This window comes from Polypterus senegalus, chromosome 7 (assembly GCF_016835505.1).
Source record: "Polypterus senegalus isolate Bchr_013 chromosome 7, ASM1683550v1, whole genome shotgun sequence".
Classification (NCBI taxonomy): domain Eukaryota; kingdom Metazoa; phylum Chordata; class Cladistia; order Polypteriformes; family Polypteridae; genus Polypterus; species Polypterus senegalus.
In genome coordinates, this window is record NC_053160.1 from 15,238,274 (window position 1) to 15,252,544 (window position 14,271).

Genomic DNA, 14,271 nt, shown 5'->3' on the forward strand with positions numbered 1-14,271 from the left:
GCCTCATGCCTGTGAGCTTTTACTGAATGTCTCTAATTTGCATTTTTCCAGACTTCACATGCATCTCTGAGGTGGCACGTCTCATAACGGTGGGGTCTATACTCTACGGTAGCAGCCTGCTGTTTGTTTCATTAACTAGACATGACAGCATATACAGTAACTACAAGCTGCCTTACTGCAGTTTCATCATCTGGTTCAAAAAGAAAAAAATGTATGATTAAATTATGCATAATGATAATGAAAAAAAGAAAGACCAACAAGACAGAGACCTCGGCTTTTGGTCAGCTCAGCTTGTTTAAGTGCCTAAGCCACGACTGCATTTCTCAAGTCTTCCACCGTGTAAGGAAATGCTTTTTAATTTTAGTTTATAAAGGTGCATTCCCTTCGGTGTCCACAGAACCTTCTGGTTTAGGTTTCACTGTTCAGTTGTTAAACTTTGCTGATCTTCTTCTTTCAGCTGCTTCCGTTAGCAGTTGTCACAGCAGATCATCTTGTTCCATATCTTCCTGTCCTCTGCATCTTGTTCTGTCCCAACACCCATCACCTGCATGTCCTCTCTCACCACATCCATAAATTGCTGATATCCTTCAGAATTTTGAAAGCTTGAATGAAATCCTAGCTTTCACTGATCAAAATTATACAGTACATTCCACTTTATCCATGAATTTATCTGTTGTCCATTTTTGTAAAATGTAGTGAAAACAATTGCAATGCATGTTGCCTATTCTAAGCATTTCTGCACTTGAATTTAAAATGTTTCACTACAAATCCTAACAATTTCTTGTACTAGGAACCCAAAACCCCATATTCTTCTTAAAACACCATTGAATGCAGGAAGAAAGAGCAAAGTTAACACAAGAAGTAGCGCTAACTACTGCTTCACCATGCTGCACACATTTCATAAACCATTTTGGTTAAAACACAATCGACTAAATAAATAAAAGCCAATATAAAATAATAATCACAATAATAATTCTTTACATTTATATAGCGCTTTTCTCAGTACTCAAAGCACTTTTCAAAGTGAGTGGGGAGCCACTTCAACCGCCACCAATGCATAGCGTCCACTTGGATGATGCAACGGCAGCCATTTTTGCACCAGTACTCTTAGGGGGTGAAGTGGTAAGAGAAACAGCCAATTAGAGACAGGGGATGATTAGGGGGCCAGAATGACTAGGCCATGGAGGATGATGATTTAGTCAGGACATCGGAATACACAATTCTTCAGTTCATTTTTCCAAATAAAGAATTAGTTTAGCTTTGTCTGTTTTGATGACTCCAGATGATATGAAAGGAATGGGCCTCACTCCAAAGGATGGAAGGAAAACACTGAGGAGGCAAACGGGCTAACCTGGGGAAAACTGGAAAATGGCTATTAGACTGGTGATGATGACCCTGAATATGTCTACAGCAATGTAGTGCTGCATGTAGAAGTAACACGTCTGGAAAAATGCATAATTCTGATAACTAGGGATTGTTATATTTACTTATTTAGCTGACGCCTTTATTGTATTTATAATACAATTGGTTTCAACTGGATACAAGCACATGCCAAGGATCTTGCATGGGAAATGTGGTTTTAGGACCCTACAGGCGTTAATAACAATGGCATGTATTTCATGGGTCAGTTCAATTTAGTTTCTGACAGCTTTTTACTATGTACAGGCTCAGCACACTTCCTCATATTCACAGCTATAATTTACTCATTTCGCAGAACACCTATAAGCACATAAATCAAATTTAATTGTCAATAAAAACAGAGCTATTTGTCTTATGACAATAGAAGCCCATTTTTATAATAACCGAGTTCTGATGAACAGCTGGCTGCCCTCCCTACCCGAAGTATTTTATATGTGGTGGACTCAGAAAAGATTCAGACCATTTCACATTTTTCAGCCTTGTGCTAGAATCACTTAAATTAATTTTCCCCTCATAAAGAAAAGCTCAACACCACAGAATGACAAAGTAAAAATAGTATATTAGAGATTTTTGCAAATTAAAAAAAAAAAATGAAAAACTAAAATATCACACTGATACAAGTATTCACACCTTTTGTTATGACCACCATAAATCTGGCTCAGGTGCATCCTATTTAATTATTCATTGTTGAGCTGTTTCTTTCCGCCTGTGATCAATTCAAATGACCGTACTTAATTAGGAAGACACATACCAGTCTATAGAAGGTCCTCAAGTTCACAATGTGTATCAGAAAAAAAAAACAAACAAGCCATGGGGTCACAGGAACTGGCTGAAGAGTTTAGAGACAGGAAGCACAGATCTACGAACAGCTGCACAAAAACTGCTGCAGTTTTCAAGGCTCCCTAACAGCACAGTGACCACCATAATTCTTAAATGGAATGAGTTTGGAACAACCAGGAATCTTCTTTGAGATGGCTGTCGGGCCAAATGGAGCAATCAGGGGAGGAAGGCCTTAGAAGGAAAGGTGACCAACTCAAGCGAGTCTGTGAGGAGAGGGGATAAACGTCCAGAAGGACAACCATCACTGCAACACTTCACCAAGCTGGGCTTTATGGCACAGAGGCCAGACAGAAGCCTCTCCTCAGTAAAAGACACATGAAGGATTACTTGGTGTTTCCAAAAAGGCACCTAATGGACTCCTAAGACTGTACCAAACAAGGTTAGTATCATGTCTGAAGAAACCAGACACCACTAATCACCTGCTCAACTCCCTGAAAACATGTTCATTAGAGACTGAAGCGTTTACTAAACCAAAGTTGTGTAAATATACACACACACTGTATAACCAAAGCTCTATATACTGTATACATTAGAACATAAAATATTATATCCTTCCCTAGTGGAACAGCAGTAATTCTAAGAAGAGAAACAAAAAAAAAACCTCTAAAAAGGACCGAAACATTTAGCTTCTTTGAACGTTGACAGACACCTGCAATACAATTTTGAAGAAAATCTCTCGGCAAAGCGTGCAGTCGTTTGGGTTCCAACAGTTGGCTCTGGCCACTGTGAGAGAATGCAGGAGGCATTTTTCTTACGTACGGACAGGACCTATATATGTCCTTCATCTGAATTTCCCTGAGGGGATGAATAATGTATCTATCAATCATATACTGCCTTTCACATATCTATCACTTCATATTGTGTCTTGTTTATCTATCATAGAGTGCCTTACACATCTATGTATTATAGAGTGCCTTTCACATCTCTCTCTCTCTAGGTGCCCTTCTATTTTGTAGTGCACTGCCAGGGCTTTTATACTTTTCTCATAGTTTTAGGATCCAGAATAAGAACATGCAATTGCCAAACATGGGCTACAATCTTTAGCTAGAATAAGTTAAACAGACCACAGGACGCACCTGCACTTTTAATAGCCTGCCTGAGTTGCCTCCACTCATCTCTTCCCATCTCAGTTGTGTCTCCCTGCCAGTTTGCCTAAATGGCAGTAATGCTTTCTCCCTGTCAGCTGGTTTGCCTGCCAGGTTGCCTAAATGGCAGTAATGCTTTCTCCCTGTCAGCTGGTTTGCCTGCCAGTTTGCCTAAATGGCAGTAATGCTTTCTCCCTGTCAGCTGGCTCGCATGGCTTAGAAGTATCAGCTATGTCTATTCATGATCTCAGTTACATATCTTACATAAAATAATGTAATGTGGAATTAAACTCACATATCACAGTGGCAAACTTCAAACCTTTGCCCAGGCAGATCTTGGGATTTGAACCCAAATGAACATCTCTGGAAAGACCTGAAAACAGATGTCCACCGATGGTCTCCATCCAACCCGACAGAGCTTGAGGGGATCTGCAGAGAGCTACGACAGAAAATCCCAGAATTCTAGGTGTGTGAAACTTGTCATGTCAAACCTGAGACAACTCCCAGCTGTAATTGCTGCCCAAGGGGCTTCAACTAAGTGCTGAGTAAAGTGTCTAAATACTTGCAATCAATGTGATACTGCAGTTCTTCATTGTAAATAAATCTGGTGAAATGTCTGAAATCCCAGTTTCTCTGTATCATTCTAGGGTATTGAGTGTTGGGGGGAATAAAATTAAGTTAAATGATTTTAGCACAAGGTTGCAACATTAAAAAAAAATGTGAAAAAAATAAGGGGGTCTGAATATTTTCTGAATGCACTGAAGGTATCTGTTGAACAGTTTAAAGAGAAGCAGATTCATTTCTTGTTTAAGTTCTGAATCCCAAAACTTTCAATATACAAACTATTTTATGAGACAAGCATTATAAAGAAAGGGGATTAGACGAGGAGTCTACAGAAAGTTAAGTAAAATTTTAAAACTACACAATAAATAAATCACCAACAATACAAATGAACCCAATGCACTGCCCTCCATTCTATAGCTATGCATGGCACTTAAACATCTAAATGTTATATGAGAATGCCAGTCAAGCGCTACAGTTTACAGCAGCCATTTAAGGTCTGAGAAATGAAAAGATTTGCCAAAAAAGAAAAAACTATGAAACATTACTGGGGCTTCTTTGAAAGATTTATTATTTGCGACATGCTTTCTTCTCTCTTGCTTATAGCCTCATTAATGTGCACATTCTCACGCAAATTAAAGCGCTTTCTTACTCAATTATCATTTTGTAATTAAAATTTCAGAAATAGGTTTCTTTTCGAAACTGGAAAATCTCTTGTGAAAAAGGACGTGTTTAGCTCCAAAAGCAAAATAGGAGTAGGGTTTAAAAAAAAAAATCAAAGTGCCAGTATAAGCAGAATGAAATTTTTGATTTTGGGAGTCTTGAGGAAGTGCAGCAATATGTTATTTCAATACAAGTCACTGATGATCAAATTAAAATAATTAACTTTTCATTTACATTATAAATTAAGCACAACTGCAGCTTTCACTAATCAGTTTCAAGGATGTAATTTAATCTTTTGAAGAAGTAGGAAGGGAGGTAATTACATTGCTAAACTGGGTGCTGTGTTATGTCACATCTACTATAGCTTCATAGCTGGCGGCTCCAAAGGACAAACAGCGAGTTTTATTATTACAGAAAGTGACCAAAAATAAAAAAGGGGAACATGTATAATTTCCAACACTCGGTGCATACATCAGTCAAAACTTCACTCCAAACTGACTCCAGAATTTCCTACTACAACAGGTAATAAATAAAAGAGTTTTTATTTAATAAGATACCATTATAACTCACTCCATATGGGATACCGATGCTTACACAAGTAGATGGCTAAAAACAAAAGGACAGATTTTAAAATTACCGCTGAACCATTAAAAAGGCATGTACAAATATCATACAAGTGCAAAAGGCTGGCTGACATGAAGAGTATTTGGATGTTTATGTAAAGTAAGCAGGCCAAATGCAAAAGTCTAAACGAATTATTCTAATGTATTGGGATGACTAAACAGCTATTCCCAAGGCAACTGGTTTTTTCAGTGATGATTCTAATGCAACAAGATGTCTACAGTTAATCTGAAGGCATTGGGGTGTTTAATAAGGGGAAAGAATACACAATAATAGGCTGTCTGAGGACACAGTCTCGGCAGTAAGAATTTTCCTGTTAGACAATTACTTTGATTTTATGCAACATAGCTGATTCGATGAGCATCCGAGCATGTGCAAACTCAAAATGTGAAAACATTTGTGTAAATACGGGTCACAAAGTGTGTCAGAGGCAGGTGCTTCCAACAAGGATGTGATTCCGCAGAAAATAATGCTATGATGTGCTGGGCAAGTTACTTCATTTCAAGAAAGGCCCACCAAATCAACAAGCTAATTGAAAAGGCATGCTCAATTATGGGACACACACTCTTAACCCTAGAGAATGAGGAGAAAACTTAGTTCTAACAATGCTGCTGGTCGTCTCTCTGACACACTAGCTGTGAGTGAGTTTACTAAATCAAAAGGCTCATTAAAAGAGCAGGCTTAGTTATGGGACACGCTCTGGACTCCCTGGAGGTAGCAAAGAAGAGAATGAAAACAAAATTGAGTGCCATTATGAACAATGCTGCACATCTTCTCTATGACATACTAACACTGAGGACTTTCAGTCAACCAATCACTCAGTGGAAGTGTGTCAACAAACGCTATGGGGCTCCTTTATACCAACAGCGATTTGCCTGTATAGTGCCTGACTGGGACTGTGACTGCCAACGTAGAAGTTTTCTTTTTTAATTTTCTTGCTTTATAGTCATTCTGGTTTGTGTATACATACAGTATATATTGTCACACGCAAATGCATGGGTGGCAGTCAACAGGCTTGGTTGGATGTGATATGCCAAAACAAGGGTTAACAGGATGCACTAATGCCTTTTTCTATCTTCTCTCCACAATCTCAGAACAGAAGCCTGCCAAACTCCACCATCAATTTCAGAACCTTCCCTATAATTTACATCACTTCTGGTTTCTGCCCCTTGGACACACACCTTCCTCCTCAGCAGCTATAAAAGAACCCACTTTTCACTCACTCCTCAGTCCAGTTTTGGACACAGCCTGAAGTGACTACTTGACCCTCTTTTTTGCTGTTCAGAAATTCAAATATATGGGGTGGAACTCCAAACCTTTTTCTTGTCTATCTTGTTTATAATATCTATATATATCTCTATATATATATCTCTATATATATATCTCTATATATATATATATATATATATATATATATATATATATAATCGCACAAAAGTAAGTACACCCCTCACATTTTTCTAAATATTTTATTATATCTTTTCACAACACTGAAGATATGACACTTTGATACAATGTCACTGGGACAACAGCCATGCAGACAAATTTGATGCAGTGTGCGACGTATGGTCTCTGCACTGAGAGGCTGACCCCACACCCCTTCAACCTCTGCAGCAACGCTGGCAGCACTCATATGTCTATTTTCAAAAGACAACCTCTGGAGATACAACGCTGAGCATGTGCATTCAACCTCTTTGGTCGACCATGGCGATGCCTGGTCCGAGTAAAACCTATCCTGTTAAACCGCTGTATGGCCACCATGCTGCAGCTCAGTTTCAGGGTGTTGACAATTTTTTTAAAGCTTAGGCCATGTTTATGTAGAGAAACAATTCTTTTTTTCAGATCCTCAGAGAGTTCTTTGCCATGAGGTGCCATGTTGAACTTCCAGTGACCAGTATGAAAGAGTGTGAGAGCGATAACACCAACTTTAACGCACCTGCTTCCCCATTCACACCTGAGACCTTGTAACACTAACCAGTCACATGACACCAGGGAGGGAAAATGGCCAATTGGGCACAATTTGGACATTTTTCCACTTAGGAGTGTACTCACTTTTGTTGCCAGCAGTTTAGACATTAATGGTTGTGTGTTGAGTTATTTTGAGGTGACAGCAAATTTACACTGTTATACAAGCTGTACACTGGCTACTTTACATTTATCAAAGTGTCATATCTTCAGTGCTGTCCCATGAAAAGATATAAAAAAAAAAAATTATAAAAATGTGAAAGGTGTACTCACTTTTCTGAGATACTGTTTGTTTGTGTATGTATGTGTGTATATATATATATATATATATATATATATATATATATATATATATATATATATATATATATATAAATATGTGCACGCATCAATGTTTGATGAATGGTTCAATGTGGTGAAGCAAAATGCCAACATACAGATGCATTCATGGTGCTTTTATATTCAAGTGTTGCATATTCCTGATAGTAATAAAACGATACATTTTAAAAGTCTCACGTACCATCTTTTGTGCTGTCTTTTTTTTCTGGGGCTTCCTCCTGACCTGACAACAGCAATCTCCACACAGAACACATTTAGAATCTTTAGATTTATACTTGATATCACTTTCATGATGAAATGCATTAAAGTATTTATGTTACATTTTACAGATAAATCATTCATTTCGTTTAAATAATGAATACTGTAAATAATTACACACATGGGGTGACACGGTGGCAGAGTGGTAGCACTACCGTCTCACAGAGAGTCACATTGCTGGTATTCCCTGCCTGGAGTTTACATGTTTTCCTGCTGGGTTGCCACAATGTGCTCCAGTTTCCTTCCAAAGATATGCAGATTTGGTGACACTAAAATGACACCAGTGTATGTGTGTGCTTGTATTCACCTTGCAATGAGCTGATGTCCCATCTAGGGATTGTTTCTCGCTTGTGCCCAATGCTTGCTGGAATGGACACATCCCTGGATTGATTGATTTAATCATTAAACATCCTTTTTAGAGATATTGCAGTAAGGTATCATTGAAATTTAATGGCTGTTCCAGGCAATTCACAACACAGTGAAGCCAAACATGTTCTCACCATGATAATATCTCGCACTGCCACCTGGTGGATTTTTCCAGATTTATGTAAAGTAAACGCACAAGTATAAACAGTAAAATGCTTGCGTAGCAGGAGCTTCCACTGGAGCATGTGTTGCGTCAAATATAAACCTGACCTTAAACGCTGATACAAATTTGGAAACAACTGCAGTTTTTTTTTTTTGTTTTTTACCTCCTCTTTGCTTGCTCAGCTGCTGGCTTGCTGTTGCTGCCGTGCCACGTGATCTTTATCTTATGCGGCACTTCAAACATTTAAAAGCCTGTACAGCAGTTGTCTTTGTCAACTACTCTTTGTCTTTTATTTCCTGCCCCGGGCATGGTTAAATCTGTTGGCACAAAGTCTTGTCTCATGAGTTCTTGATATTTTTTTACTTTATAATTTAAAAATAGATTAAGAATCTGAAAATCTAACAACATAAAAATAAGGTTCGATAAATTCTGAAAAGAATGACACCAAACATATAAATGTAGGTTTTAAAATAAGCCTGATTAAAGCATGACAAAAAATGTGACATTAAATCGTTGCACTATATATATATATATATATATATATATATATATATATATATATATATACACACACATACACAGTAATCCCTCCTCGATCGCGGGGGTTGCGTTCCAGAACCCCCCGCGATAGATGAAAATCCGCGAAGTAGAAACCATATGTTTGTATGGTTATTTTTATATATTTTAAGCCCTAATAAACTCTCCCACACTGTAAACATTATTAGAGCCCTCTAGACATGAAATAACACCCTTTAGTCAAAAGTTTAAACTGTGCTCCATGACAAGACAGAGATGACAGTTCTTTCTCACAATTAAAAGAAAGCAAATATATCTTCTTCTCTTCAGGAGCAGAGAATTTCAAAGAGAGAGAGAGAGCTCGCAAAGAAAAGCAAACAATCAAAAAATCAATACGTGTGCTTTTAGTTTAAGCGGCATTTTTTAGAGGAGCGTCAGTATCTTCTAAGCAAACAGCCTCTGTGCAAACAGCCCCTCTGCTCACATCTCCTCCTTCAGGCGCAGAGAAGTCAGAGAGAGAGAGCGAGCGAGATTAAAGCAATCAAAAAATCAATACGTGTGCTTTTGGAAGCATCGTGATAAACCAGCATTTCTTAGAGGTGCGTCCGTATCCACTAGGCAAACAGCTTCTGTGCAAACAGCACCTCTGCTCACACCCCCTCCGTCAGGCGCAGAGAATATCAGAGAAGGTGAGAGAGAGGCAGACATGAGCAAACAATCAAGCACCGCACAGGAAGCATATCTTATAGCATTGAGGAGTTTTAGTTAATATGTAATACGTGCTCTGATTGGATAGCTTCTAAGCCATCTGCCAATAGCGTCCCTTGTATGAAATCAACTGGGCAAACAAACTGAGGAAGCATGTACCATAAATTAAAAGACCCACTGTCTGCAGAAATCCGCGAACCAGCGAAAAATCCGTGATATATATTTAGATATGCTTACATTTAAAATCCACGATAAGAGTGAAGCCGCGAAAGTCGAAGCGCGATATAGTGAAGGATTACTATATATATATATATATATATATACAGTGGTGTGAAAAACTATTTGCCCCCTTCCTGATTTCTTATTCTTTTGCATGTTTGTCACACAAAATGTTTCTGATCATCAAACACATTTAACCATTAGTCAAATATAACACAAGTAAAAACAAAATGCAGTTTTTAAATGATGGTTTTTATTATTTAGGGACACAAAAATCCAAACCTACATGGCCCTGTGTGAAAAAGTATTGCCCCTTGTTAAAAATAACCTAACTGTGGTGTATCACACCTGAGTTCAATTTCCGTAGCCACCCCAGGCCTGATTACTGCCACACCTGTTTCAATCAAGAAATCACTTAAATAGGAGCTGCCTGACACAGAGAAGTAGACCAAAAGCACCTGAAAAGCTAGACATCATGCCAAGATCCAAAGAAATTCAGGAACAAATGAGAACAGAAGTAATTGAGATCTATCAGTCTGGTAAAGGTTATAAAGCCATTTCTAAAGCTTTGGGACTCCAGCGAACCATAGTGAGAGCCATTATCCACAAATGGCAAAAACATGGAACAGTGGTGAACCTTCCCAGGAGTGGCGGCCGACCAAAATTACCCCAAGGCGCAGAGCGACTATCCGAGTTCACAAAGACCCCAGGACAACGTCTAAAGAACTACAGGCCTCACTTGCCTCAATTAAGGTCAGTGTTCACGACTCCACCATAAAAAGATAACCTAACTGTGGTGTATCACATGGCAGATTTCAAGCAAACCACTGTTAAGCAAAAGAACATTAGGGCTCATCTCAATTTTGCTAAGAAACATCTCAATGATTGCCAAGACTTTTGGGAAAATACCTTGTGGACTGATGAGACAAAAGTTGAACTTTTGGAAGGCAAATGTCCGTTACATCTGGCATAAAAGGAACACAGCATTTCAGAAAAGAACATCATACCAACAGTAAAATATGGTGGTGGTAGTGTGATGGTCTGGAGTTGTTCTGCTGCTTCAGGACCTGGAAGGCTTGCTGTGATAGATGGAACCATGAATTCTACTGTCTACCAAAAAATCCTGAAGGAGAATGTCCGCCATCTGTTCGTCAACTCAAGCTGAAGCGATCTTGGGTGCTGCAACAGGACAATGACCCAAAACACACCAGCAAATCCACCTCTGAATGGCTGAAGAAAAACAAAATGAAGACTTTGGAGTGGCCTAGTCAAAGTCCTGACCTGAATCCAATTGAGATGCTATGGCATGACCTTAAAAAGGCGGTTCATGCTAGAAAACCCTCAAATAAAGCTGAATTACAACAATTCTGCAAAGATAAGTGGGTCAAAATTCCTCCAGAGCTGTAAAAGACTCATTGCAAGTTATCATAACGCTTGATTGCAGTTATTGCTGCTAAGGGTGGCCCAACCAGTTATTAGGTTCAGGGGCAATTACTTTTCACACAGGGCCATGTAGGTTTGGATTTTTTCCCCTAAATAATAAAACCATCATTAAAAACTGCATTTTGTGTTTACTTGTGTTATATTTGACTAATGGTTAAATGTGTTTGATGATCAGAACCATTTTGTGTGACAAACATGCAAAAGAATAAGAATTCAGGAAGGGGCAAATAGTTTTTCACACCACTGTATATATATATATATATATATATATATATATATATATATATATATATATATATATATATACACATACATACACATCCATGTATGCATTTATTTAAAGAGCCTTTTCTTTCTATCTATCTATCTATCTATCCATCCATCTATATACTTAATTGGGTTGCAATTAAGGATTTTATGGCCTGTACAAGTCCGATGCATTCTGTTAGCCACAGCATTTCTTTACTTTGAACACGCATCCAGCAACCACATGTGGAAAAACATGGAATTGTCCACAACAGTAAATTCTCGGGCAATCATAACATTCCTTCTGTTGAAATAATCTGTCTCAATATTTCAAATATGCATAATTTCAGCAGGCGCAATCTAGGGAGATTCTATGCTTCACGGTGGCCATTGATGACCATTAATATTTTCTTCTTAGTGCATTTTTATGATATCAGAGCATTTTGCCAAAAAACAACTTCATAAGTGGACTCAAGCATGTTAACGAGTAGTTTTTAAGAAACCAGATTTCTGCCTTAACTGGGTCATTCACCTTATCCGGGATTTGTGTATTCATGTAAATGCACTCATTAAAACTTTCAGCCAGAAAATTATAATGCCCAACTGGGACTATATCTGCCAAGTCAGAAGTTTTCTTTCTTTTTAGTCATTCTGGTGTTAATCTGAGAGAAGTTTTTAGTCTGTCATAATAAAAGGGGATTATTGTTTGTCATAATATAGTACTTGTATGTTTATTTATTTAATTGCACTTTTGTAAAAAGCCATATTTCCCCTGGGGACACGTAAAGTGGTATCTTTCTATCTAGAACTGCAGAGTTTGTGTGCAATAATGCAGTGCAAGCTTTGTTGGCTGGTTCTGTGGTTACCACTGGTACAGGCCCTCAGCGTGTTATTACTAGAGGCACATCTGAAAGCAGCTTCATTAATAGTGAACAGCTCATCTTGTTTATGCTTCAATAGGTACAGTGCCTCAGGTGATGTTGGCCAGCAACCCAAAGGGAAAGACAACAACAGCAAGGGCAAGTATGGCCAGTAACATATCAAGGTATCTGTAAATTGTGTTACTGTTTATAGCTGAATATAAAATCTGAAATACATTGAGAGCAAACTTCTCTCCAATGCATAAGCTGCCAGTTGTTTTCAAAAACACTCCAATCAGACATCAGCACAAAGGTTTATTACAATCACACAAGGGCCCAAATGACTCTTTGTATCTGGCAATCTATGTTTCTACACCGAGCACAGTGGTGCAAACAGCTAAGGTAATTGGCTAGCAAGAAGTGAAAAAGGCTGGTTCCATAAAGTTTATTTCAACATGTCCTCTGTGATCAGACAAGCACACATGGCAGAAACCAAAAGAAGCTTATATTCCTGTGGTCTTGGTTTGAATACTGAAGAGTTCTGTCCATCTTTATAACCTGCTTATCCAGGGTAGGATCACGTGCAGCAGGAGCCTCTCTCAGCAAGCATACAGCTTCTTCTTCTTTCGGCATGGGGCAGAAACAATCTATAGGGTGCCAGTCTGTCAAAGGTTGAACACACACTCTCACTCACACATGGGTCAATTTAGTATTGAAAATCCTCCGATACTGCATGCCTTTAGACTGTGGGAGGAAATAAACACACACACAAGAAGAACATGCAGACTATGTAGTGGGGACCCAGGATGTGAACCCTGGTCTCCTTACTACGAGGCAGCAGTCCTACCACTGCACTGTTAAGAAAAGGGCCAAGAGCCATTAACACACATTATTAATAATACAGTGTATTGACAAGCCATTCAAGGATAAATTAAGGGGAAGTACATTTACGACTGAAGCCAGGAAGCACTTCTTCATGAAAAGAGTTGTGGGAAGCTGAAACAAACTACCGACACATGGAGTTGACTTATATAAATAAAATGCATTACAATTGTTATCTTTTAAGAATTATCTGGATTAAAAACATGGACAGCTTAGTTGCTAACTAAACAAAGAACCTTGGGCTGAATGGTCTCCTCTTGTTTGTCAAATTCCTTATGTAAAAATATTAGTTTTAGTAGGAAGTCCTTCAATGAGGCTCCAAAACCTTGGAATGGTCTACCTGCTAGTATAAGATAACTCTCGTTTGCCTTGGCCTTCAAATCTCAGCTTCCTTTATTGTAACCTACCCTTAAAACTGGGCAATCGGCAGTGAAGAGTAGAGGTTAAGGCTTTACACATCAAACCATGCAGATCTGGGTTTAAAACCCATCACTGAAACTGTGTGACCAGAAGCAAGTCACTTCACCCACCTGTGATCCAATTGGGAATACAAAACAAATGTAACCAATTGTATCTCACGTGTTGTAAGTCGCTCTGGATTAAAGCGTTGAACCAATAAGCACATGTAAAGGTAAAACTGACTTACAGATTGGCCCTCTTAAAGGAGATGTTTAGTATTTTTCAAATCCAAGTTATTTCTTCAAAATCATGGTATATATTAGTTTGCCACATGAAATTGCACTCTAAAGTGAAGCATATTTTATACATTTGAAAAAATAACTAGCTTGCCCTTTCATTTTATAATGAAAGTGAAGGGTACCGGGGTACCAATGTAAAAAAAAAAAAAAAACAATTGGACGTGATCATCAGTAGGCTTTGTGACAAGAACTGTTCTATAACATTTCAGTAATTATTTACCTCTCTGATGCTGATCTTTCTGATCATAAAATAGGTCATCACTATAGCAATTGATGTGAAGAATTCATAATTAATTGCAGAATTATGGTATTTAAGGGTTCCTCTAGAGCGCCTCTTTTTCTTGCACAACTTGGCTCAAAAACTAATCAGCACATCATCATCACATAAAAGGCTTCAGTTTAGAGTTTGGTAATTTCAC

General features: G+C 38.3%; 1 protein-coding gene across 1 annotated transcript in view; it reads right to left on the minus strand.

Moving 5' to 3' along the window:
- Positions 1-14,271, minus strand: part of LOC120532337 (polycomb group RING finger protein 3) — a 308,428-nt gene that overhangs the window by 67,034 nt on the left and 227,123 nt on the right. The window lies entirely within an intron of this gene.